This window comes from Heliangelus exortis, chromosome 13 (genome assembly GCF_036169615.1).
Source record: "Heliangelus exortis chromosome 13, bHelExo1.hap1, whole genome shotgun sequence".
NCBI classification, from domain to species: Eukaryota; Metazoa; Chordata; class Aves; order Apodiformes; family Trochilidae; genus Heliangelus; species Heliangelus exortis.
The window spans coordinates 5,821,093-5,846,392 of NC_092434.1; the positions used below are offsets into that span (position 1 = coordinate 5,821,093).

The window sequence follows — 25,300 nt, forward strand, 5'->3', positions numbered from 1 at the left end:
TCCTAAAGGCTTGTGAAATACAGGCTTCCTAATGGTTCAGCTGGGACTCTGCACTAATTAACATTTTATTTTATGTCAGTCCTTTCTTCTGTCCTATGCCTGTATGCTCCCTTAGTGTAGTGAACAGATGTAGTCACATACCTCTTATGCTTGGCAGAAGATGGATGTCACTCTTTAGAATAAATGTACTTTGTCAACATCAACATCTGTCTGTATGGCTGCTTTCCATGGTGTGGTTCCATGGTTAATGCTGTCTGGAGAGATTTCTGAATTAGTTGTTGCAGGACTTCACTTACTTCTCTAATGAACAGGCAACAACTTTTCCTACCTGTTCTTTGATCTTCATATTCTTTATTTAAGTTTGAAATGTGTAAAATATTTCAGCTTCTAGCTGCTAAAACATAATTTTCAGAAAGTATAATGCAGGATCATTCTGTGATGGAATAGTACCAGAAGCTAAAATTTGTCCTATTATATCAACTGAATTTTCTGATTTATAAAACTCAATTACTGGAAGAAAGACTCAGTATTTTGCCTTCAACATCTCAACCTTTGATGATGTTATCTTCTTTAATTATAGTACACTAGGGGCACTAAATTCACTTTTAAGTGACCTGAGAAGGTGCTTTACACTTTTCATAATTAATTGGCAAGTTTTGTCACTCTGGATGCATATTCATGAAAATAATGGGGGGAGGAGATTGTATGACTCAAGGACTTGTCTCCCATTTCTGTTTAAATGCTTCAGATAGATGTACTGAAGCTTTAGCATGTTTATTTCAAAGTATTATCACATGTTAATAACAGGTCTATGACATTACCAGACTTTCTCTTTTGTCTAACATGTAAAAAAGGGATAGACATTGGAGGAAACCCTTCTTCTGGCGACGTGCCCCATAGTGTTGCAGACACCCCTCTCAATTTTGTGTTGGGTTTTTTTTTTTATTTCTTTCAGCAGTTTTCTGCACACTCAAACATCTAATCTGTGCTGTGTTCTGCCAACGTTCTCTTTTGTTACGTGTTATGCACACACATATATTGCATGCCAGCACATCTCTCTCCTCTCAGACAACCACACCCCCACACTTCTAATTCTCATCTTAACCTTTCCAGAGAAGAAAGGTTTGATTTTTTTTCTCTGAAAACTTTGCAGAATACTTGTGTAATAAATAGGGAGAAAATAACAAGAAAGGAGATCATCTGGTTTCTCCACTGAACAAGTCCATTAGATGTTATTGCAAATTAAAGTCTTCACGCAGTGCTCCCTGTGTGTGCTTCAGGGAGTGCTCCCCATAGGGTCAAGAGCTGCATTCAGCTTCAGTGCCCATTAAAACTTCGTTATCTGATAAACCTGTCAACATTTATGTCAGAGACTGACAGCGCTGACAGTAACCTTGTGATGTAGGCACCTGAGTACTGGTTTCATGTAGGCCACAAAGTAACTTTCAGAATAAGAGAATTTTAACTAACAGTCATTCAAAAGAAAGACAGTAATGAGATTTCACCTGAGATCAGGGTCTATACCTGCCTACATTAGATCATTAAACTGCCTTTTCTACCTGCTTTTTGGAAAGAAACTAATTAATGCTCTTTTCTTACCTGACTTCAGTCTGATATTAAGAAGCTCAACATTTCCATTATGACTAAAGTTAAATAATCAGTCCCTCATAAAAAAAAGGATGTGATTAATTAATAAACTCTGAAAAAATAATTCATTTTCGCTTTCAGAAAGCATTTTACTGATAGATATTATGAAGGCAAAGGACATAATGATATGTGCAATAAAATGCTGTTAAATTCCACTTCCTCATTTATCTTTTTCCCTCTCTTTTGTTCTCTTTATACTCAATTCCTCAAAGATCATTTAATTTAATTAAAGTACCTAATTCAAATAGGTAGGCTAGAGGTGCCTTCTCCTCCACTGTGAAACAGCAGCGTGAAACCCGTGTCAGTTACCACCTTTCACTTTCAGAAAAAGTAGGAATGGCTTCTACCTGTAAGTTGGGAACCCTGCATTTATATTTCTGCATCACCAGGGCTTATGTGCTGTGCTTCACACAAATGTGTGTGGATGTACACAGAGATGTATAGTTTGTGTAGATCATTTGCATCCTATATGGTCCTTTCCTTTTTTTAAAAATAGACCCGTGGTGTTTGACCTCTTAATGCTATGCTTGTTAGCAAATGTAGTAAAAGAAATTGGCTTGTCTCTCTTAGGAGAAAAAAAAAATCTTATTTTCTCCCACACTAGAAGCTCCCTTGACTTCAAAATTGATGCAGTGTATTTTGTACCAGTTCTGTCGCTCAGTAACATTTAGGCCTGTCAGTTGAGTAACGTGTCCAAATGCTAAATATGATAGATTTGTTTTGGAAATGTTTTTAAAAATAGGGGTAAGATGAAAGGTGCTTGTCACTGAAGCTTCCCTGTCAATTTTAACACACTATAATGTAATAATATAATAAGCTTCTATGCCAAGAGGCTAAGTAGAGATTGATGTCCTCAATATAGATTATTTGCACTAAATTGTCAACTTTTAAAATTCACTAAAACTGCAAAGATAAATGGAAAAATGTCAATTATGTGTGTGTGTTTAATATATTTTACTATTTAACTTAGAGCTTAGGAATCCCTACAGGAATTCTTTTCAGTTGATATGTTTCCACATGAGATCAGTAGGTCCAGTACTGAAGTTTTTATCAGATACATTTCTCACAGCATCTCTAACATTGGAAATAATTAAGGTTTTGTGATCTAGACTGTTACCTAAATCATATGACCACTTCAGTCACAACTTTAAGGATAGAAAATCACTGGCTAAGTTTCAGAAAGATATTAGCAGATGCAAAGCATTGTAACACATTGGAATTGCTGCCTATAATGTTTGCAGTTTCTAGAACTGCTCTGATGTTCAGTGTATATGCAATTATTTCTGACACTGAAGGGAGAAACTACCCTTCGTGAATTTTAATGCAATAGCCTTTTGGATTGTCCTCACCAGCTTTTTCCTGTCTCTTGCTGTTAAAGCAATGCAGACAGATATGAGAAGTAGTTTTCACAACACATTTGGAAAGAATGCACTGCTTGAAAAGTTTACTGGAAATTTTCATTTACATTTTGAAAGATAAACAAAGAACAGTTGAAAAATCACTCTTTATAACATCATATATGACATAAAAATCTCACTCCTGGTGGTAAGACCCATTGATTCCCCATTCACAGAATCACCAAATGGTTTGGGTTGGAAGGGACCCTGAAGATCATCCAGTTCCAACCCCACTCTCATGGACAAGGTCAGCTCCCACTAGACCAGCTTGCTTTTGTGTATTGCTTTTAAATTTTTTTGCCGCATCACAGTGGAGCTTACCATGTAAAATAAAAACTTTTGATTCATTTGTTAATGTAGAGGTGACGGTGGGTAGTTTAGTGAGCTTACAATTCTGTTCCTTACCATCTCATCAGAAAATATTTTTTGGGATTAGCATTGTCGTTTTTATTTTCTGCAAAATACATCATAGTGCTGTTTCTTGTCTCTGCAGGCAAGAATACACAGGCTGTGGCTGCTCTCACAACTTCTCCCCTACCTCATCCTGCCAAAGAGGTATGTGTCTTATTGCTGGAAATTTATAGTGATTTCTCTTAGGCTTACTGTAATCCCTCCATTTCTCCTTAGTAGGTACTTGCAGAGAATGCTATAAAGTTGTATCCAACCCAAGTGTAACAGGCCTGTCTCCCATTGTTTCAGCACAGGATTTAAATGACACTTTTTGGAAAACTCTTACATCTTTATAGTCTACATCTGTATTTCATCAACTGTTTTCTGAGAACACAGATACTGTGAGGCTGTCGTATCATATGTAAATGTATTTAAAATGCTGTGAGACACCCAGCCACTGCCATCTTGACTTTGGCAAACCTCAAAAAATGTCAGGGTTTTTTTATGCAAATCTTGGAGCCATTAGTTTGAAACTCATACTAAAAAGATTTTATGGTCAGTCTACCAAAAGCTGAAGCTTCATCAAGAAGATTCCTGTTCCTTTTTTCCCTAGATCTTTTTCCCCCCTTTGGCAGTAGTTGTCAGTTGAGTAGATTATTATAATTCCAAATCATAAATAAGACTGTTGAAGTCACTTAATGTCTGGTGCATTGTTTGAAGATACAGCGTGGATGTCATCACATGTCACATAATCAGACACTAGTTTGATTTCCCATGTAACAAAAGCTGAAGGTTAAATACCATAAAGTTTATTAAACCAGTCTATAACAAGTTTAGCATCTGTAATCTTCTTTTGCAAGTTTTAACAAGGATGTTTTTCCTGCACACATTCAGGAACAAGCATCTAACTCCCACTGATTTCAAAGCCATGGGAATTAAGCAGGTGCTTAAAGTTAATGAGGTACTTAATTGCTTTGTAGAACCAAGATGGACCATTGCATTGCAGGTACAACAAGAAATTGTCACCAATTTCCTTTCTGAGTGAGGAGATTTTTAAGGATGAAGATCTCAGTTGCAGTCCATCTTTTTACCACTTATGCATAATTTGATGTTTGAAAATTGTAATGTTCTGTTGCAATCTGGGAGGATTCAGTTATAGCATCATTAAAACCATTCAAACTTGATCAGAAGATATTATAAATTTTCTGAACAGTATGACTGAAACCGTGGAGCACTGAGCAATGCCTGAGTAAAGCCTTTTATACCACCACTGTTTCAGCAAATTGTATTCCATGCTAAATCATACAAACCAAAAAGGTCTGCAGCAGTGAGGTGAATGGGTTGTAAGAACAGACTTTCGTCTTGACTGATGGGGCATATTGTCTCCAGGGAAGAGGAAAGAACACTGATGGCTGGAAATATATTTTTATTGGAAGGAGACATATTTATCACAGAAGGTAACTTTACATCTGGTGATATTTAGCTCATTTTAGCTCTCACTTGCATTGGTGAAAATCCAGTGTATCTCTTGGTACCCTGTGGCATATGGAGCCATATATACTGGCTGTCCACTCTCATTCTGGGTGACAGACGATTCAAGCAACCTTACCAGCTCTTTTGTTAGAGCCAGTATGGTCAGACACAAAGCAGGGGACACGTTTCTTTCTTTCAAAAAACAGTATGGCTGCTGCTGTGGTCAGTCACCGTAAACAGCATAGCACTGAAAAGTATCAAGAAAATTCACCTTGAATCTTTGATATTGCATTTATGTACTAAATATTACCCAATTGGAAATCATTTACTATACACATATGCTCTTTAATTAGCATGGCCAACATCTGTTACGTTTCAACCATCTTTAAAGCACAAAGTAATAACTGGCTCTTGCATGCTAATGTTTGTTACAGCAGCAAAAAAACACTTCAAGAGGAAAGGCAATTTTTACATTTGTGTCTCAGAGTAACTTTAAACAGTTGATGGTATTTCTATTTAGAATAATTCCAGAGGTGTGTCTATTTATCTTCTGCATTAAAATTCAAGAAAAAGGTTTAGCTTTTGGCTTGCCTTCGGGGCTAAGCTGTGCAGCAGACATGCTTCTCAGAGATAATTTGTTTTCTAATTGCCATTCGTTTGCTGAAATACAATTAAAGTTATTGCTCTAATATTAACATCAACATCTTGATTGCCTTATCAGAATATGAATATGTATTTTTCTCACTCTGCTTAGAGACATCTTTCACTAACTTTCTCTGAACATGTAGCTCTTAATTAAAAAGAGTATTTTAAATTCATCTGTAACGGCACTTTTATAGCAACTGTTGCCAGTTTGTTTGAGGGTCATACCTTACACTTGTGTCCAGGCTGACATCACAAACCATCGCTATTTCAGGGCATGTGTTAACCTTGAATACCTTTGAATGAGGTCATATAAATCACTTGATCCTTTTGCAGTTGCCAAAATTAAGTTTGAAAGCAGACAAATCTAAATCATTCACAGATTTCCTTAAGAATTGGACTATGGCAAGCAGCTGTATGAGAGCACTGACCATCCAGTTTTATCTGAAGTGCACCAAATGAAAAGGGGCACTACTCAGCCTTCAAGGTGACAAAGATATTAGTTTAGTTAAAATAATGAGGGGGTGTTACTTACCAGTGCAGCTGTGTGCTCCCCTTATTTCGTTTGTGGTTTAGAATACCATTTATTTACTACAGTCAAAAAATAAATGAGCAGTTTCATTTTTAAGATGGTCTTTATGAACTTCTTCATCTTTCTTTTTAACACTACTTTACAAAGATGTTTAATGAACAGGATTCTTTCAATCAGTAAAAGCAGAAGAATGTTCTAAAATAGTTACAGAAATGAACAGGCCACTTGGGATGGTAAAGTACAGAGATACAGTGAAGAAGCAGTCCCATTTGGTGATGAAATTGTTCTTTTTACTCTAAGAGATCCTTTTAAAATCTTTTTTCTCATTTAGTAATTTTCCTTTTATGATAGTGTGTCTATTTCCCATACCTCATTAGTTTCTGAGCACATATGAATATCCCACTGAGTTACATAGAAAATTATTTTTTTTAATATGATAGAAATGCAAAATTGAATCCTAGTTTTAGAAAAATAATAATGAAATTGACATTTATGCTCCAGTGAGTTGTTCTCTAAAATGAATTCAGTGTATAATAATCAGCAAAAATTAATTTGTATTTTATATCATGTAGGGGGTAATTGTTCCATGTTACAGAACTTTGTCTTTCAAAACTGAAATAACAGCCTTTACTGACCTTTCAACAGACCTCAGGTAGCAGGGATCAAATTTGTGTTTGTTTTCCCTGGCTGAAAACATTTTTGCAGATTATTACAGGGTAGGAAAAATGCTGAGATCCTTGATTTCCAATCCTTTTGTTATCTCAGGTAAAATCCATGGGTGTTCTGCATTGCCTCCTTTATGTCATGGTGGAGGGACATCTGGCTTTCTAGCCCTGATCATTCAGAATTTCTTCTGTCTCTGAGCACATGGCTGTGAAATACCCAGTAGCTATTATCTGGATAGTGATTCATGTCAGAACTGAAGATGATGATAAGGTTGTGGTTGAACAATGCGTAATAAATGCAAATATGAGAAGCCTGTCATGGACTTGGGGGGCAGCAGGAGTCTCTAATATTTGAGGGTCTCTAAATATTTGAGGAAAAGAAAAAATAAAGAAAAAAGGAGATTGCTGGAATTCATTATACTAAATGCCTGCCATCAAAGGAGGACCAGGAGTTCACTAGAACTACATATTGATTTTTCCCCAGACAGGAATTTCCATGTTGATTTCAAGCTACAGGCAGGTTTGAATTTAGTATCACACTTATATACATTCATTCAGACCAGACCAGATATGCTTGGCAGATCAGAAATTCTTAATCTATCCATTAAACACACTAGCACACTTTTATATAGTATTTTATTCCATGAATAGTTAATCATTAGAATTCAAGTTCAGTAATTGTCTCAGTGATTTTGCTTTTTGGTGTAGCACTCTAGTTTCAAGTGACAGAGCAGAATCAACTTACAGATAATATGTATAAAAGATGTTCTTCCAGACCACACATTAATAGTGTGGTTTGGATTTGGATTTCTAAGATTGGAAGTTTGAGAGTTAAGCTTAGTAATGTTAGACTATAGTAATATTAGACTATCATAGCAGGCTTCACCTGTGCTTTTCTGAAGACAAGTCTGTTTAAAAGTTGCTGGCTTAAAAAACCTCTATGCTGATAGTCATTGGAGAGTTTTTAAACTAAAAAAAAATACCAAAACTGCTCAAAATACTCTGCTGTGATGAAACTCACAGGATCACAACATCTTGTTAGTGTAGCAGTTATGGAAACTTTCTATATGGGTGTCATTGTGACAAAATGTATATATTTAGAAGTTGACATAAAAGTAACTATGAGCCTTGTAGAGCATTCGAGCTTTTTCATGTTTCAAGAAACCAGTGTTTCCTGTTGCTGTGCTTTATCATGTTTGGAATTGCCTGAAGTGCCTTTTTAGTACAGAGATGCTGCATAAAAACCAGCTTGCCTCATTGATTTCACTGAGTAGTTCCAAGGTCAAACGTTATTCAGCTGTAAAATGATCTATTAATTTTTTTTTTACTAAAGGAAACCATCTGAGTATTGAAGGACAAGATAATAATCCATTTACAGAATGCAAAAGAATGCATTTTGTTTGTTCAGCACATCATAACAATAGGGATGTGCTTTGCTTCTTAACTTTTATTCATAGCCTTACAAACTTTAGGCTGATCACCAATTGTGAAGAGAATACAGTTAGAAACAGAGGACTGTAGAAATGTAGTTCTAGATACATCTCAACTATATGCATAATAATTAGACCTGGGAAAAGGGAGGAAGCTTAAGATTTCTTGAAAATTGCCTAAGACAAGAAATAAAATCAACCAAAGAAAAAAAAAAGGGTGCTTTTTGGAGCATTGCATGTGCAAGCAGGGGAAGAGTAAACTCCTTTGATTCCACATAGATATAACTGACATTTTCCAACATATCCTCATTTTCAGGGAGATGTCTGTTGCATGTATGTTTCTGAAAATGTTTTTCAAAAGAGCTTTGCTGTTTTGCTTGGGAGGAAAAAAACCATAATTCTATTCTTGGTTTTTTGTTTTGGGGTGTTTTTTTTCCAAAAGTTTTAGCAAAAAGCCATTTTTGTTTTAATATTTTCATTTTACTTCTGTATTCAAATTTTTCTGCTAAGAAAATCCAGTCAGTCCTACATTTAAATAAAGCTGTGATCAGTGTATATGAGTTCAGGCAGTAAAACCTTAGGTAGAGCATGCTACCTCTTGAAGCCAAGCACTAACAGCCTGTAAGCATGTTATGTTAACATGTAAGAAAAGAGTAAGTTAAGTCCTTCTCCTACTTCCTAGCTGGAAGCCTTAAGAAGACTTTGCAGTTCAGAGTGAGACTGAGAGAGCAAAACCCTCCCAGGCAGATCAGCAGGGGGTAGAGAAAGCTGCTCAAAGTATTCGCCTGTATTGTACTATCCACTTTTTCCAAAATCATGAGTGATATATTGCTTTCAACAAGAAAAACTCTTCTCCAGGTTCCTGTACACTTGCCTTCTCTCATTAAGGGACACTTGGCTTCCCTCAGTCTCTCATTACATCTCAGTCATCCTCAGAGGATTATGGTGATTTAGATCATAACCTTGACAAGTCTTAAATTTGAGGAGTCCTGATTCTGCAGTCAGGGTAGTCAGGCTCTAGCAGAGTCCAGCTGATACAAGGTTAAGTATAAATGGCTTCTGCCTCCTCTGTGTACAAAGCCCTGGTTAATTTAGGGTAGGGTAATTTAACTAAGTATCTCAGAATCAGCTGCTCACAGTGCCATTCCTACTGAAAATTTACCAGCTTACCTTAAATATGAACACTCCCATTTCCATCCCTTATTTCATGTAGCTAGTTATTTAGCTAGATTGGCCAAAGAAATTTGATAGCAGTTACTGATACTCAGTGCACACACTGTAATCTGCATCTTTGAGATAATGCATTGAGATAACCATTTTTATGTGAGCAATTACTTGCTCACCTGGCAATTGTAAAAATGTTTCCAAACAAATTGTAACATATTCCCTTTTACTAACTAAGTATTTCCTGGGGGACCCTGCCAATAACACAGATGTGTCAGGGTAACTGGCATTCTTTTATAATGTAGTAAAATAAATTGTGTTTTTATAGGATGGTCTTAATGTACAGTAATACAAAACACTTTAGAGAGGCATCAGTAGTAAACTGAAGCTAAAAGAAAAATTTAACACGAGTTGCAAGCAGGTTGCTGAGATTCTAAGGAGCAATGAGGTGTGTGACTGAACTTCTAATACCAACTACCAATCCTAACAATGGACAAAAGCAAGAGAAACTGTAATTATGAAGCATCTTACCAAAACCGAATGATTTTCATGTGCAAGATTCTGTGGTTAAGATTTTAGACATTAGCATACAGTCTGTCAGCCTAGGCAGGCATAATAATACAAAGTTACAGCTTTGTATGTTCAGTAAAATCTGGAGAATGGACTTATCATTTACCTAGTTCTTTCTTGACAACAGCTTAAAATTTATTGCAGTGGTGTGCACTCCAGTATTTCTATCTGACATTGCAATTATTACTTCTGTAATTTTATCATAATTGTTCTTAACTCATTCTCTGAGAAATAATCAGCAATATCCAATCAAAGCAGAAGTGTGGTAGGGACAGAGAATTTTTTTTATTATCTTACTAATAGTAATAGGAAGCTATCACTTTTTACCTACGACTTTATCATGTTTCTGTCCTCTGCACAGCATGGCTACAACTAATGGCAATTAGTACAGAAGATTCTAGGACAGATAGACAGATAAATAGCCAGTCTGAATGCCTGTCCTCAGTATTTCCCTATTAGGTAGTTTTAATCAGTTATGTACTTTTGTCAGGGTGCTGGCTGAGTGTCATTATAACACTATCTGGAAATTGGAATTTTAAAATAACATCATCTAATATGTGTTCCCTGTAGCTGCTGCAGAGCATTGTTGCTCTGTCTATATAGTCTCAGGTTTTTATGCATGCAAAATCTTCAGTAATTAAAAAGCAAAGTTATTTACAGAATTCTGGCGTAATGAAGAGCTTAAGTAGGCTTTTAATTTAGCTGTTTTATATACTGCATTTTGTGCAATTTGTCACCTTAGCCAGAGGAAGACCTTCTCACACAGTCTGCTTACTGAAAAGCTGATCAGTAATTTTGCTCAGACTGCTGACCCAAAAGCACACTGAATTTTAATTTCACAAAGGAAGCACTTCGTAGGCTTCAGTGGAATCTTGGATATTCTGCTGTGTTTAGTTACATATTTTACTTACCTGTTTCTAGTAGTGCCTCCTTTGTGACTAGAGCTCTGGAGTTCCCCATTTGTCTACAAGATCATCACACTAACTATCAATGCCATTACCGGGGCTGTTCGTATCATTCATAGGAGACGTGATAGCAGCCTCCCAGTAGCTGAAGGGGCTACAAGAAAGCTGGAGAGGGACTTCTGCCACTGCATGTAGTGATGGGATGAAGGGCAACAGTTTCAAGATGAAAGAGGCTGGACTTAGATAAACATTAGGCAGAAATTCTTTTCTGTTAGGGTGGTGAGACAGTGGCCCTGGTTGCCCAGGGAAGTTGTGGCTGCCGCATCCCTGGAAGTGTTCAAGGCCAGGTTGGATGGGGTCTTGAGCAACCTGGTCTGGTGGGAGCTGTCCCTGTCCATGGCAGGAAGGCTGGAAGTAGATGATCTTTAAGGCCCCTTCCAACCCAAACCATTCTATTATTCTGTGATTTCCTCAACTCAAAAGTTGCATACCATAATAACAAATAGATAATAAGTTCCCAAGTAGGTAATGCCCATTCTGAAACTCTGACTTCTAGGAGAGAGAATGTGATTTACATAGTTGCTTACAATTGCCAAAATAGGAAAATAGGAAATAGGAAATAGTCTCAGCACTTAATAGGACCTTTTTAAGGCCAAGGTAAGCATAGAGAGCAACACATTAGCCACAGAAGCTTGTGGGGAGTGACCTGAGTACAGTGGTAAAAAGGGCAACTTCAGGGCCTCAGATGTAGGCATATGCTGGGGTGGCTTCTTCTCTTGTTCCAGTTTGAGGAGATAATTGTCAATGAAGACATTCAATTAAGATGAATGGGGGTGGGGTGGGTATGGGGGAGCAGTCCAGAACTTGGAGCCATAGATGATGATTTCCTTCTGTCTTGGTTTTTGCTCCTGGCAAGTTTTGCACAGCCAGGTATCCTGTGTAGATTCCAGATTCCAGCCAGAGAACAGAATTACCGGAAATAATTTTTTCTACATTTCATCAGCAAGTGTAGAACTCATGTTTTTATGACTCTTTCTTCAGAGACCTTCTGGTTTTTCTTTGTTTTCTCTTTTCCTTTTTTGAAACCCTTGCAAGTAGTTTAGGCCTTGAGATGAAGAGCTGTCCTTCATAACTTTCAGTTAGTATCTTTACTATTATTATTTGAAGAAAGAAATGTTTTTACAGTTAAATCAATATGCCAGTAAGATCAGAACATAGTAAAGACTCTAATAGCTGCAAAGATTTGGAAGTGGTTTTAATGAATACTCAGCAGGCAAGAAAATATGCTTTTATGTTCACTCCAAACAAAAATACACAAGCTGGGGAGAAGAAAGACAGGCTGTAGCCAACCTTATTAAATGAGAAGTGGCTGTAAAATTATTTATTTCATCTAAACTAAATAAGGCCAATTATTGGCTCTCTGTATGAAACACAGGAGAAGTTTTCAGTGTGCTTATGAAGCAAGGACCTAGTTTGATAAAGAATTACATAAAGCCAGCTTACAATAAAGTCATGCTTCCAAAAAAAAAAAAAGCTATTATTTTCCTCATAGGTAAATTAATTGCAAGCCATACCCATAACCTGAGGGGCTGTGATCCTGTTTAATTTGTATATTAGTTTATGTAATTCTATAATGTTATAGAATATATATTGTTTATAATATAATACCTTATCGATTACATCATAAGTACCTTTACACTAAAAAAAAAAACTTCTCCAGCTTGCCTAGTGAATCAGGTCTCTCGGTTCCAGGAGACACAGCTGATAGCATCCACCATATGCCCAGAGCACACTGTTTAGCTCTGTGAATAAGCCAGAAAGAGTGGAAAAATGTATTTGTGACAGTTCCAGTTTCTTCTTTGTGAACTCACTTCCCATGGACCCTCTGAGAGGCTGAGTCTCACACAGATTGGTATGTGGAATGTCAGGAATAGTTTATGCATAATGTGCCTTCTTACACTTAACTTTCTGAGAAGTCCCATGTGATTTAAATGATTTAGTTGGCCTTATGCCCAGAAGGAAATGGGATGGAGTACATGATGGAGCAGAGTCTTGTAGCAGGCAGGTGGCTGTGGAAAGGGGGCTCAGGGATGGCTGGCGAAGAGAAAGGACTGCAGTACCTCAAGCAGAAGTTCAAGCCCTGTAATTTCTAAGGTGATTTCAAGTCCCTGGTCTGCTGTACACTGTGTGTGAACTTCAACAAATCACTTAGTCCCCGTGTGCTTCATCTCTCTGTCTGTAAAATGGATATAATAGCATTTACCTACCCACGGGGTTACTGTGAGGACAGCTTCATTAAAAGGTGTGAGCAACTCTCAAACTATTACAATAGATGCACATAAGAACAACAGCACAAAGCCAGGGTCACCTCTGGAGTCATCGAAACAAGTACACATGCATTTTAGGTGTGGTGGGTTTAGTTTGTTTTCTTCCCCTAGGAGAAAAAAGTGTCACTTTTGAAAAAATAAACACATGAACATGGAAAACAAGTCCTTAAGCCACAGTCAGAAAAGTAATTTCCAGATCAGTTTGGAAATCCTAAACAAACACTGCAACATCTGTTTCCTGAGTTATTGATGGAATCTGTCAGGCTCGTGTCTTCCAAGACTTTATATCATTCTGGGTGGTTTCAGCATAAAAAAACCCCAAAACCAAAAAAAAAACCCAAACAACTTGCTGGTTGTAATTCTGGAAGAAAGTGTACCTTTTAACATAAAGCTTGTTTGTGGTGTAATTATAAACCAAAATTTTTACTATACTGTTCAAATGCTGCTAATGAATTAGTAAAATACTTGCCTTATTACCACCAAAAATAGCCTTCCCATATATGCTCCATTTCCTGTAGCAGAAACAAAAATTCAAATTACTCCTTTTAAATTACAATGCAGAAATGTTAATTGCTGTCAGTATTATTGTCTGTATGTAAGAAGGCACCAAGAATTACTGCTAGTGGTCTGGTGTAAAAATATTAACTAATCTGTGCTTCTCACTAAGATTTATTTCATTTATGGTGATCTTTATTATATCTGCCTATCACTTCCCAAAGCATGACAAATTCTATAGAGTTTGTCTGCAACATCGTAACTGCTAACTTCTTACTCACAGTATTAATTATCTGGTAATATCACTGCTCAATTTCTGAAGCCAGACACAGAGTTCTTTGAAGAGCAGAAGGAGAAACTTAACCTTCACCTTTATTTCTGTCCGTAATCGGAGGAATGTGGGGTAGGGGAAGGGAATCAACTACTACTTTCTCCTCTGAAAACAGAGACTGATACTAGAGTTACTTTAACTGGCCAGTTCTGATAAAAATTTATTTGAACTCCGTGGTAAAATCAAACTGATGGCTGGAAAAAGAAGCTGGAGCTTGGAGAGATGTGGGTTCAAAGTCTCAGTTCAGCCTTTCTTTAGGAATGCAGACAAATGAGCTAGGACTAAATCCAAATGCAGACTTTATATACTAAAAATTCGTAGTTAAAGACTAAGTCTGGAAGATTGTTGAAATTGTTAAATGTTAAAGTTTTTAGCAGTGAGGTTCTCTAGGAACCTTTAGATTTTTAAAATGCTCAGTAGGCAGGGCCCAATTGTTACATTCTCTTGGTATTCACAAACAGGTCACTTTGTAAAGTGAAAGCCTAAGATCAGACTCTTCTACCAGATTAGGTCTGGCAACATACTCCAGGAGGGGGAATAGAAGGGGTTTTTTTGTTTGGTTGGTGGTTGGTTTTGTTTGTTTTGTTCTTTGTTTTTTTTAATAGGGCTTATACCTAGCACTATAGAGGTTAATGCAACAGATCTAGAAAAAAATTTCTTCTCTGCTTAAGCAGGTTTGCCTCTCTTCCATCCCTTATGCTCTCTTTAGGAGAAATCTTTCTGGTTTCTCTTTAGTGAAGCTTCTCTACTTCATATTCCTAATCAAATACTTCTGCATGGGCAGGGGTGCTCCAGATTCATTGCTCATACAAACACAGGAACTGAATCTATTGAAACCTGCTTTAATTTTTTAATAAGCACAGTTTCAAAAGGTTAATTTTGATATGGTCAAGTCCTGAAAAGACTATGAAGCATTGCCTTTTACCCCCAATAAGGGGTTTAATTTTAAAATATGTTCTCATATTTCCACATCTCAAAGTGGTTCCTTCTGTTAGATACACAACCCAATCTGATTGTATTGAATACTACTAATGTTAGATGTCAGCTACTTTATACATTCTGAGTGCACCAAGCTTAGTGACAGGATAAAAGGATTTTCCTTTAATGCAAAAGAGAGAATTGCAGTCGTTCAGAAACTGCAGACTGTTCCTTCAGCAAAAGACTGGATGCTCAATTTAATTGGTTGTGCTGCTTCACCAAAAAAAAAAGTGTTCTTATTAAAACATCAGAACTCCAAGTTCCAAGTTATCCACTACTTTTTTTGAATTACAACATGTGTAGAATATGAGATTTGATGGTATTTCACCCTGATTATACTTCTGTAACCACCACTTAAAATCTGCAGACTACCTGTGGGGGAATGGGATGCTCTGGCTATTATTGATTTACACAGTTGAGATCAATGTTATAAGCAGATTCAGATTTGTAAAATAGATGGTAAAATACTGTAAATTAGCTTTACTTTTCTCCCTGAAGTCCTAAATCAATGTTTTCTTGTGTCTAAATGTTTGTTTTCTTCTTTGCTTTTATTTTACTCTTTATTACAAAAATGGAAAAACACAAAATAAGATATTTAGATTTGTGTAGAGCCTAATCTGCCACCACTCAAAGTGTACTGTGAGCAAAGAACACTATGCAGGTATTTCATTTCAGTACTATCTTTATAATCACATCCTCTGTAGGAAAATATCCCTGAGTGCTATATGACAAATCATAAAATATTACTAAGAATGCAGTGGAAGAGGGACAATTATTTAAATGTAATTTTGTTTTCCAAAGCATTCTGTTGTGCAGTACATTAAACATCAAATGCAATAATTTGATATGGCAGTTGCAGTGCCCTCCAGTGCCCTCACACACCACAGAAGGTGAAGACAAGTGCTTATATCTCATGGAGACAATCCAAGGAGCCATCACTGTAATAAGCATATAAAGCTTTTTTACCATTAATTTTTTCTTTCTAAAATACAATAGTTTTTATAATATGGATACCTTTGGTTTGTTCTTCCTTTAACAACAGCAGGCATTGCTTGTGTGCAGAACTGTGTTCAGATTAAACAAAGAGCTTTGTTTTGTCTTTAAAGGGCCCCACTCTGGCAACTGTGAGGGTACAGATGTTTACACCCAAGCTGCCTTTGGATAATCATGTTGCCAGTAGATTCTGATGATGAAAACTTTTCCCATGTCGGATTTGTTGGTTCACAAGTACCATACCTTCCAATAGGTTTTTGACTTTTAGTTTTAAGTTCTACTGTGTAATTACAGGCCTGGTTTCATGGTGGAGCAGTCTAGGACTTACTGTGTCCTCACTGCTTTTTATGCTTCTTATGATTTAGTTCTTCACATTGGAGGAACTTTCCTTTTCTCCATCATCTTCTCCTCTTTTTCCTTACTTTCTAGCATGCAGCTAGATACAAAGTTGATCTGACCATATCATATTAGTCTCATTACTAAATAATTTTGTAAGAAAAACTGGCAATTATCAGAAGTAGCCCCAGACACACCTAACTATATATATTTACAACTCTTTGGTCTCTCTTAATGTGCAGCAATTTGAAGAGAATGTAGGATTGTTTATCGCTCTCCTCTTTACTAAATTTCCATTGGAGAGTCAAAAAATGTATGAGATTCTTTTCCCCCTTTATTATAAGTTCATTTAAACTTAGTGATTAATAACAGATGCTCAAATAATACTTTCAAATACTCTGTCACTGAACTTTGTCTTGTTTGATGTGACTTCATTCATAATCGTTCTCCTTGAAATTCTCATCTTGTACATCCTAAGCAATTGTGATCTCTGCAAATTTTATCTTCTCACTGCTCATCTGATTTACAATTTGCTCTATTACAAGAGTTTAGAAACTAATTTTTAAACTTGAAATCTGAAATACTGCAAAGAGCTTTCAAAGATCCTCTATATAGGACTGAATTTGACCAAGTTCTCCCTTAGAAAACAGATGCTGGGTTCCTTACAATTATTTCCTAAAGCAGTTTTATCTGTGCATCTCTCTGAGAGGCTTACCTGACCGACTGTCATTTTATTTGGAATTCTGGGACAGCTCTCAGCTCACTCTAAAGCTGTGTCAATCTTCAGGTACTGTTATATCTTGATCCTCTTTTATATGAAACTGATTCCCTTTGATACCTATCTGGCATTTTTTTTTATATAGTTTTATTTTCTGTTGGTGTCATTCCCTGGAAAAAATGTTTACGTTCTATATCTCTTTTCCCCACTATAGTATTCCTTTCAGCCCTTACAAACCTTTTTTACTTTCTTATGCATATAACAAAAACAATCCCGTATACAATTTCAGCAGATCCCTTTTTCTGTTACCATTGTTACAGTTTTTTAACTTCATTATTCCTATGTATTCATGTGCTTATGGTTTTGCTCCTTAACCTTTGATTACTTTTTGTAGTCAGACATTTTATTATGGTATTGGCTGCCGAATGCTATGCTGTGTACTACCCTCTAGGTCATAATGTTACTTTCCAGAAATTATTTTTCTTCTATATCTTATTTCTTCATTTTTCTATCCCATTTCCTTTTATCCAGCACTCACATGTCTTTTCTGAAGCTCCAGTTCAATATCCTTCTTCCACTTTTAAGTTAAAAAATGAATATATAATGGGACTGTGAAGACTAGTGACTTCATCATGACTGGCCTTCTGCCAAATTTCATTGATTCTCTTTTAGGTTTTCATTTTTATTACATTGTGTGCAAATCCTACTAATAAAACTACGCCATACATGAATTATTCCTTCCTCTTCAGACTTTTTATCAAATGGACTGAAAACTGTGATCAGTAACAGTACTTTCACATCTCCATTACTTGATTTTGATTAATGTTTGGTCAGATGTGTTCAAATTATTGGCCCTTCCTGTCAGATTTTTCCTTTGTTACCTTTAATTCAAGCTGGATCTCCATAATACACATAATGCTAGACATTACCTGGTATAGATTTCAAACTTAAATTTTTTCTTTTGCATCTTACAGTGTTCTCATTTAACATATTAAGATCTGTACAACACTCTGCTATCTTCAGAACATAGCTCCCATGTCTTTTTTTCTAGGTATGAAATCAGTACTATATCAGGTACATTTTTGGCTGAATCACAATAAGTATTAAGATTTTTTAAGGTCAATAAATAAAATGAATTGCTGTAAACATTTTGCCTGGCATCTGGAAAACTTAATGATAGAAGTCTATAAGTATCATTCAGCTAATACACATGCAAGGTCATTTAGGGTTGAAATCATGAATGTTAATTCTATGATCTTTTTTTTTCGTTAATGTGAAACTTTTAAACGGTGACGTCCAGAATAAACTCCATTTCTTCTGCATTACATTAAAAATGTTATATCAGCTCTGACTGCAGAATCTTGCATTAAGGTCTTTGATCAACATGGATTAAAAAATCTAGGAATGTTTTTTTTTTTTTTTAAAAAATAAATAGCAAATTTGTAGATGTGTTAACAGTCTTCAAATGTAGGTCATCAATCTGAAGGTTTCTTTCTAATAACCACTTCTAAGTAACCACCATATTTTGCATTTGCTAAAGAACTGGCTGATATCTCTTCTTGCATACTGTTGCTTCTTCGAGTAGGTTTTCCCCATAACTTTAAAATACAAGCAGGCCCAGGGCATAAGCAATGTTTGCACAGAGTTTTAAGAGATTATGGAAAGTATAGGTATGTATCTGCATGTTCTGCACACTGACCCCTAGGGAACCTGAGATTTACTTAACCTCTTGCTTCATGTGAAGCTTTCCAAACACAGCTAAAAAAACCAGCAGGTTACTGTGAGAAAGATACTTATTCTTCATTATTATAAAGTCTGTTCAGGAGATTACAGATTCTGAAGCAAAACCTCTTAAATTAAAAAATTCTCTGTGGGAAACTAATAGGAAATAAAGAACACTTTGTGAGAAAGGAAAATAAAGGCAAATTTAAATTTGTCATCCTAATTAAAAGTGGGTTGTGAAACAATCTATAAATGAATTATCATTAAAAATAAAATATGCTTGAAAGAGTAAAATTATCTTAACAGGCTGCTGGTAAATTAAAAAAAATAATATTATACATCTACCTGCATTTTGTGTTTAGGTGAAATGATGTCCCATTAATACCACAAGCAAAGCATGCTTTCTTTTCAGATTCCCAAGGTTAATACATTTTTTTTACCAGTGTAATGTTTCTACTGACTTGGAACATCAAAATTTACCCTTTATTACATTAACTACATTAACTACTCTCAATTTCATTGACAAATTGATGTAACTTTTCAATGCAGTCATAGTTACAGGAATTAAGATTTGAAAAGTCACCACTTCAAGGTATGGCAGTCAGTTAATAGTTAAATCCTATATTTAAATACAGTAAAGAAACACCTGCCTTGTTTCTTAGACTCGGAAGCTTTGGACTAATTGCTACTGGAACATGAGCATTTTAGGGGATGAAAAGTGCTACCAGATACAGAAGACATCTTCCAGTAACCTGCATGTTGTGGAAGACTGCAAGAAATCATAATTGGCCTGTCACTGATTCATGCAAGGGAAGTAAGATGAGCTGCTGCCTGGGGGAATCATCTTTTTCAGATGATCACTCACGTAAAGACAAATTACTGCAGAATCCACCATTCTGAGTCCTGCACTGAGCCCATGTTCTTATCCTTGAGAAAGCTTTTACTAAGGTAGGAATGGAAGGATTCCTGTAAATGTTAAAAGGATCAGTCAAAAGCGCTTTTTGGGTTTTGGTGGTTTTCTTGTTTGCTTTTTTCTTTAAGATCCCTTGGTAGGACCCAATTCAGGTCCCATTCAGGGATGAAAACTGTCACTGAAGAGAGACCACATAATCACTCTTGTGACACTTGTATTGTCCCAAAGAGGTCTGATTTTGCAGCTATGATGATTTTTGCTCCTAATCCAAGGCTCTTCACAGCATGCCTGACGTGCAAACCTTACTTTCATGGTAGTGTTTGGGTATTTTATCCTGTCCTAACCTCACACAGTTAGCAACTGTTATCAGTTTCAGATGATAATCTGGGTTTACCAGTTGAGAGGCAGCTTCTTAAAACTGCCAGTGTGTTCATCCTTAGGAGAGGCCTTGTGTGGGCAAATCCTTAGAGCCTCACTAGGGTCATGCACAGTCAAAGTCGTGGTCTTGTGCTTCCCCCCAGTTTCCTGCTTTTTGCCAGTTGGGTTTCAAACAAGATGTGCTTAGAATGATTTCCATATGGAAGTCACATCTGTCAGAAGACACCAAACCATCTATGCATGCTGTCTTCACTCTGAACTCAAAACCAGCAAGTGCTTTGGCTTTTTTATCAGACTGAGTGCTGATGACAGGGTGCCAGCAAATGGAGAGGGGGCAAACCCCTGTCCACAGTCTCATGGTAGTGGACTCTACTCCCTCCCTATCTGTTTAGCTCATTACCAAATATACCAGAAAAGGAAGATCTGGTTAATCAAAGCAGAAATAGTTGCTCAGGCTACAGCAGTCCATCTGGAGTGATTTATCCAGGGTTATTTACAGCATGGGGAGTCCCTGCTTGTCCTGCACATGCTCTCATTTCATTTGAAAAGGTTTTCAAGCAGCCACTGAAACTATCAGGGTATAAACAGAGGGGGAGAGAGGAAAAAAAAAAGTGGAGCACTTAACAGTGACAGATGAGGTTGAGGAACAGAGAGATAGTAGGTTCTAAGGACCTAACCATTCATGTTGAAGAAGCTAAAGGAGAAAGAGGATCGTGGGCCTTGCAGGGAAGCTAGCACAGTGCTGGGACATTGTTTTGGCTTGCTCTTGAAAACAGGAAAAGCAGAAGCCCGAGTGATGTCAAGTACCAGTGATTCAAGAGTTGTTGCTGTAGTATGGTGCTGAAGGAAGCAAATATACATATTTGAGATTGCTGTAGGGTACTTTTTATGTTGACCCATGGAAACAAAGAGTCTTGCCTATATCTTTGAATCCACATGCAACTGTTCTTGTCTGATCGTGTACAGCTGCCATTTATCCATCTTATCAGAGGAGAGGTTAAGAAAGTAGGAGGGACACAGATATGGGCCTTGGAGAAACTCACTCCTCTTATGTTTGCAGCACCAGTAACAAACATTTTTCTCACCTTGTTCCTCTTTTGTCCTCCTCTCCATTGTGCATTCTCACTGCTACCAGCACATTATTCTCCAACCTAACTTCTAACTCTCTGGTTCATTGGCTGTGTCTCTTTTTGCTATGGAACCATTTTTATCACACCTTCCATTTTTATCAAATCTTCCATTTTCCATTCTTTTCACATTTTCTAATTTCATTTTTCTTACTGATTGATTCCCTCTTTCCCCTCCAACTAATCTTGTTTCATTTTTTTCCTTTACTGTGAAGAAGATATTGCCAAAACGTCACCTCTAATCTTGTTTCCCATTTCTAGCATGTAATTTATTAATCCTCTCTTTCCCTTTTTTCCCTTTTATAGAGCAGCCTACATGCTAATACAGCTCAGGTTTTATTTTCAGATTGTCAAATAAATAATTTCACAAGTCTTAAGAGTAGGAGGAAAATAAAAGAGAGCTTTGAAATAATGATCACCCCTGTCTTTCTGCTGAGGCATTTGCTTTTAGATCTACACAAATCACTTTATTCAGGGATGGAATAGCTGTCCCCATATCAATTAAATTAATTATTGGATAGGGTATTTAAGGAGCTAAGGTGAAAATCCAGCCTTTATATGATTGATAAAGAGCCACTACCTAATGCGTTCATCTTAATTTAACTCTGGTTTCTTAAAAATAATATTCTTCCCCCTTTACCCCTCGAATGTGTGCTATTGGGTGGGGTTTGGGGGTAGTTTCTTCCCCAGCCCCCCACCACTTAGGTTTCTTAAGAGGTTTGATTGGCATCTTGTACTGTAAAGCTGATAGTCTTGTTGTAGCTTTTGTCAACACTTTCACTGGATCTCTTGAGCCAAAAGAGAAAACTATCACGTTTTTTTGAGCAGATATGAATGACCATAAAATACAAACATAGTTTGGTCTTGGTGCCAGCTTTAAAGTGTATTTATTTGCCTGCTTTAAAGTACAATATTATTTTTACTGATAGATTTTGTTACCGTTGCTGTGTTCAATGGGAAAAGAACCATTACACCCCAGTTTAACCACCACACTGTCCTCACAGAGCCTAAGACACTGCATATGCCCTTCTCATTTTCTGTTATGTTTCTTGTGACTTTCAGTCTTTTTATCTGAGGTGCTAACTTTTCAATAGGAGATTAAGAAGTGCATGGAAAAGATGCACCGTGACCTTTTTCAAATAATGTATCTTGTGTATCCTTCTGTGACTGCAGGGTAGTTCTGGTATTATATGCAGCAGTCTGGTAGCATAAATGCAAATGTTAAGTCAAGTATTTAATGCCAGTTTCAATAATGAATGTAAGTCCAGCCTAAGCTCTTCTAACCATTACCCATCTCTCAACCTGGCTCCTTGCCAGAGAGAAACTTTCATCTCCCAAGATAGGTAGCTATGTTCCCAGAAAATGTATGGACTAAAATGCACAGACTGAACAGATTGTAAAGTAATCCCTCCTGGAGTCTGACTGATCACATGGGACTGGGAAATAACTGCAGACCACGTGATGTATTTAAATATGAGCAATTAGAAATTCATGGACACTGCTATGGATATTCTGCTTTTGGGAACAACAGCATTTAAGCAAGACTGTTACTTGAAGGAATTGCAAGTGTTCTCCAGTGCCAGAAAAGTAAAACCAAACATCACAACCAGGTATATCTGCTGAATTTCTGACATACAAATAAGGAAATGCTCACTACCAGAATCTGTTACCTCCTTGCAAATGTGAGAGGTTTCTCTTCCAGTGTTTGTCAAGCTACCATGAGTTGCATTCCTATTCCGTATGGGAATGTGTTTTTTCTTTGTTTTCCTTTGACATTAATGCTCTGGCAGAGCTTTCTAAGTAGTAAAGCTAGGAAATTAACTTATGTTTGCTGGCTTGCTAAAGTAAATTAGCTACACTTTTGACTTTCTGTGGTTTTACTCTGAATGGGAGAAGCCATAAAAATGAAATAAGGCTAATCACTGTTGTTCCATGGTTTTCTCTGTGGTGTGTTAAGAGGAGAAGAACCCATAATGAAAACCCATGAGTTCATATCTGCTTAAAACAGGTCTCTAATTAGCTTCTGTAATTGATCTCCCTGTTCTAGCAGGTGAACCAGGTAATTATCCTGTTTATACTGTAGGTGAGTCACAAAATGCTAGATAGCTTTCTCTGTATCTTTAACAGATAATGCATTATAACAAGTGTTCCCAATATGAATGAGCCACTGTCATAACCCATACCATCTGTTTCACACACAGCGATGTGAGATCTCATTTTATTCTTTGTTACAAAGAGCTCCAGACATCAAAGGACTGTCCCTTTGACCACTGTCTCAATCAAAGGGTTTTACCTAGACAAATCTTTACTTCCCATTATGACTGCAGTGCTGCAGAATCTCAGGTGTTTCCTGTATGGAGAGGAGGAGCTTTTTTTAAGGGCCAAATCCTGTCACTGTTCACTTCCTATGGGCCTTTTGAGTAGCACAGAAACTCCAAACTCAGCAGTTAATTAAAGGGCAGTTACTTAGGGCCTGAGGCTTTGCAGACAGACTGTGGTGCACTATACAATACATGTCTTTTATTCAATATGATGTGTCTATCTGTTACCTTCCAGAAGGTAAAGCAGAGATACGTTGGCTAAATGCATGGTTAGGATTAAGTTGATGTAAAACAAACAGAGCACTATCTCAGTATGTTTAATTGCTCATAGAAAAATCCCTAAATCTGACATATTTTTCAGTCTTCTCATGTTATTCAATCTGTGCTTTATTTACATAACAGAGATATTTCTCTTTCTCACAGGTCCTCTCATAGTAAGCTCTACAAAGGAATAATCCCATTTGACAGCCTTTAAATGTTCACAGCTGTATCTGAAGCCTATGACCAGCAGCAGTAATAATGGTGTATTTGCAAAGAGAGGACATACAGAGCAGTACTTCCTTGTATAATGTAAAGTGTTTCATCTCTTTTGTACTAGAGAAGAAGCTTCTTGCTTGTGGTTGAATGGCTGAAATATGAGACATGTTTTCTGTAATCATTAAAACAATAGTGTACCAGCTTCTCCCCAAGATAAAAATAATCCTGTCAAAGGCATGCCCCTTTTCCTCTTTTCCTTGATAACTGAATTCAAAATTCCCATAAATAAGGCCTTTTTTTTTTTGCATCTTTTTTAAAATTTTTTTTTCATAGACTTGTCCCTAGCAAATTTAGTTTCAAGGTCTTTTATTTCTGTTTCTAAAGTAATTATCCTCTGGGCCTCTTCCTTTCTTCCTGGTATGATGCTAGACTAATTATTCTTCTCCTAATGAATGCCTGAAATGGATCCCATATGGTGGCATATGTGCCTTCAGATGGAAGCTTCCTTTGAATAAAATAAGAAAATTCTTCTCTTGGGGCTTTCTTAAATTTTTCATTCTGTAACAATGATGAGTGAAATCTCTGTCTTGGGTACAGATGCAGCCAACTTGCTTTCTGTTAAACTTCAAGCTTAACCGGAGATTTCCATGTCTGTCTCTCTTGCTATGGCCATCCACAGCTCTTACTCCACACTGTCACAAAGACTACTTGAGGGAGTCAAAGCATCATTACCTTTAATCTGAAAGACATTTGTATTTTCTTTAAAAATACTATGACTACTATTATGTCTCTTACAGCTGTCGCTTCTCTTTAGACCTACCCTACAGCATGCAATGCCCTTTTTTATTGATTTTAGGGTCCAGTCAACAGTGGCCTTTTTTTTTTTACAATTACCTAAGAAACAACAGACTAATCCCAGTTTATTTCTTTGCATGTGGGTCTTGAACCCACGGTTCTCTACTGAGTACTCTATGGAGCTTCTCAGTCTTTGTATCTGTATGATAAGAGGAACATTAAATGCATAAATGTAAAATTAAGTTTTGGCTGCTCCCTGGTTTTGGAAATGCAACACAAATTTACACTGCTTTGGCTCCAAATCACCTTTAGGGGGAGTATTGGTAAAATATCCAATGAAACATTGTGCTACCTCTTTACCTTCACCTCTTTACCTTTCTCTAATACCATAGAAAAATTACAATTAAAACACAGTATTACTGCTTAAGATCCATAATTTCTCTATGGATTTCAGTTTAATTCTGTTGTGTTTTCTGTATGACTCAGTATTTTATTTGTGGACATCTTTGATATGTCATTTTGTTCTTAAATACAAAAAAATTTCTGCATACTAATGACTGAATTAGACATGGGG

General features: G+C 36.7%; 1 long non-coding RNA gene across 1 annotated transcript in view; it reads left to right on the forward strand.

Annotated features, from left to right (window-relative positions):
• The window catches only part of LOC139801826 (uncharacterized), a 47,965-nt gene that overhangs the window by 18,642 nt on the left and 4,023 nt on the right, over positions 1-25,300 (forward strand). The window contains exon 2 of the long non-coding RNA XR_011728341.1: positions 3,538-3,599. This is a non-coding gene — a long non-coding RNA (uncharacterized lncRNA). The remainder of the gene's footprint in view (positions 1-3,537; positions 3,600-25,300) is intronic.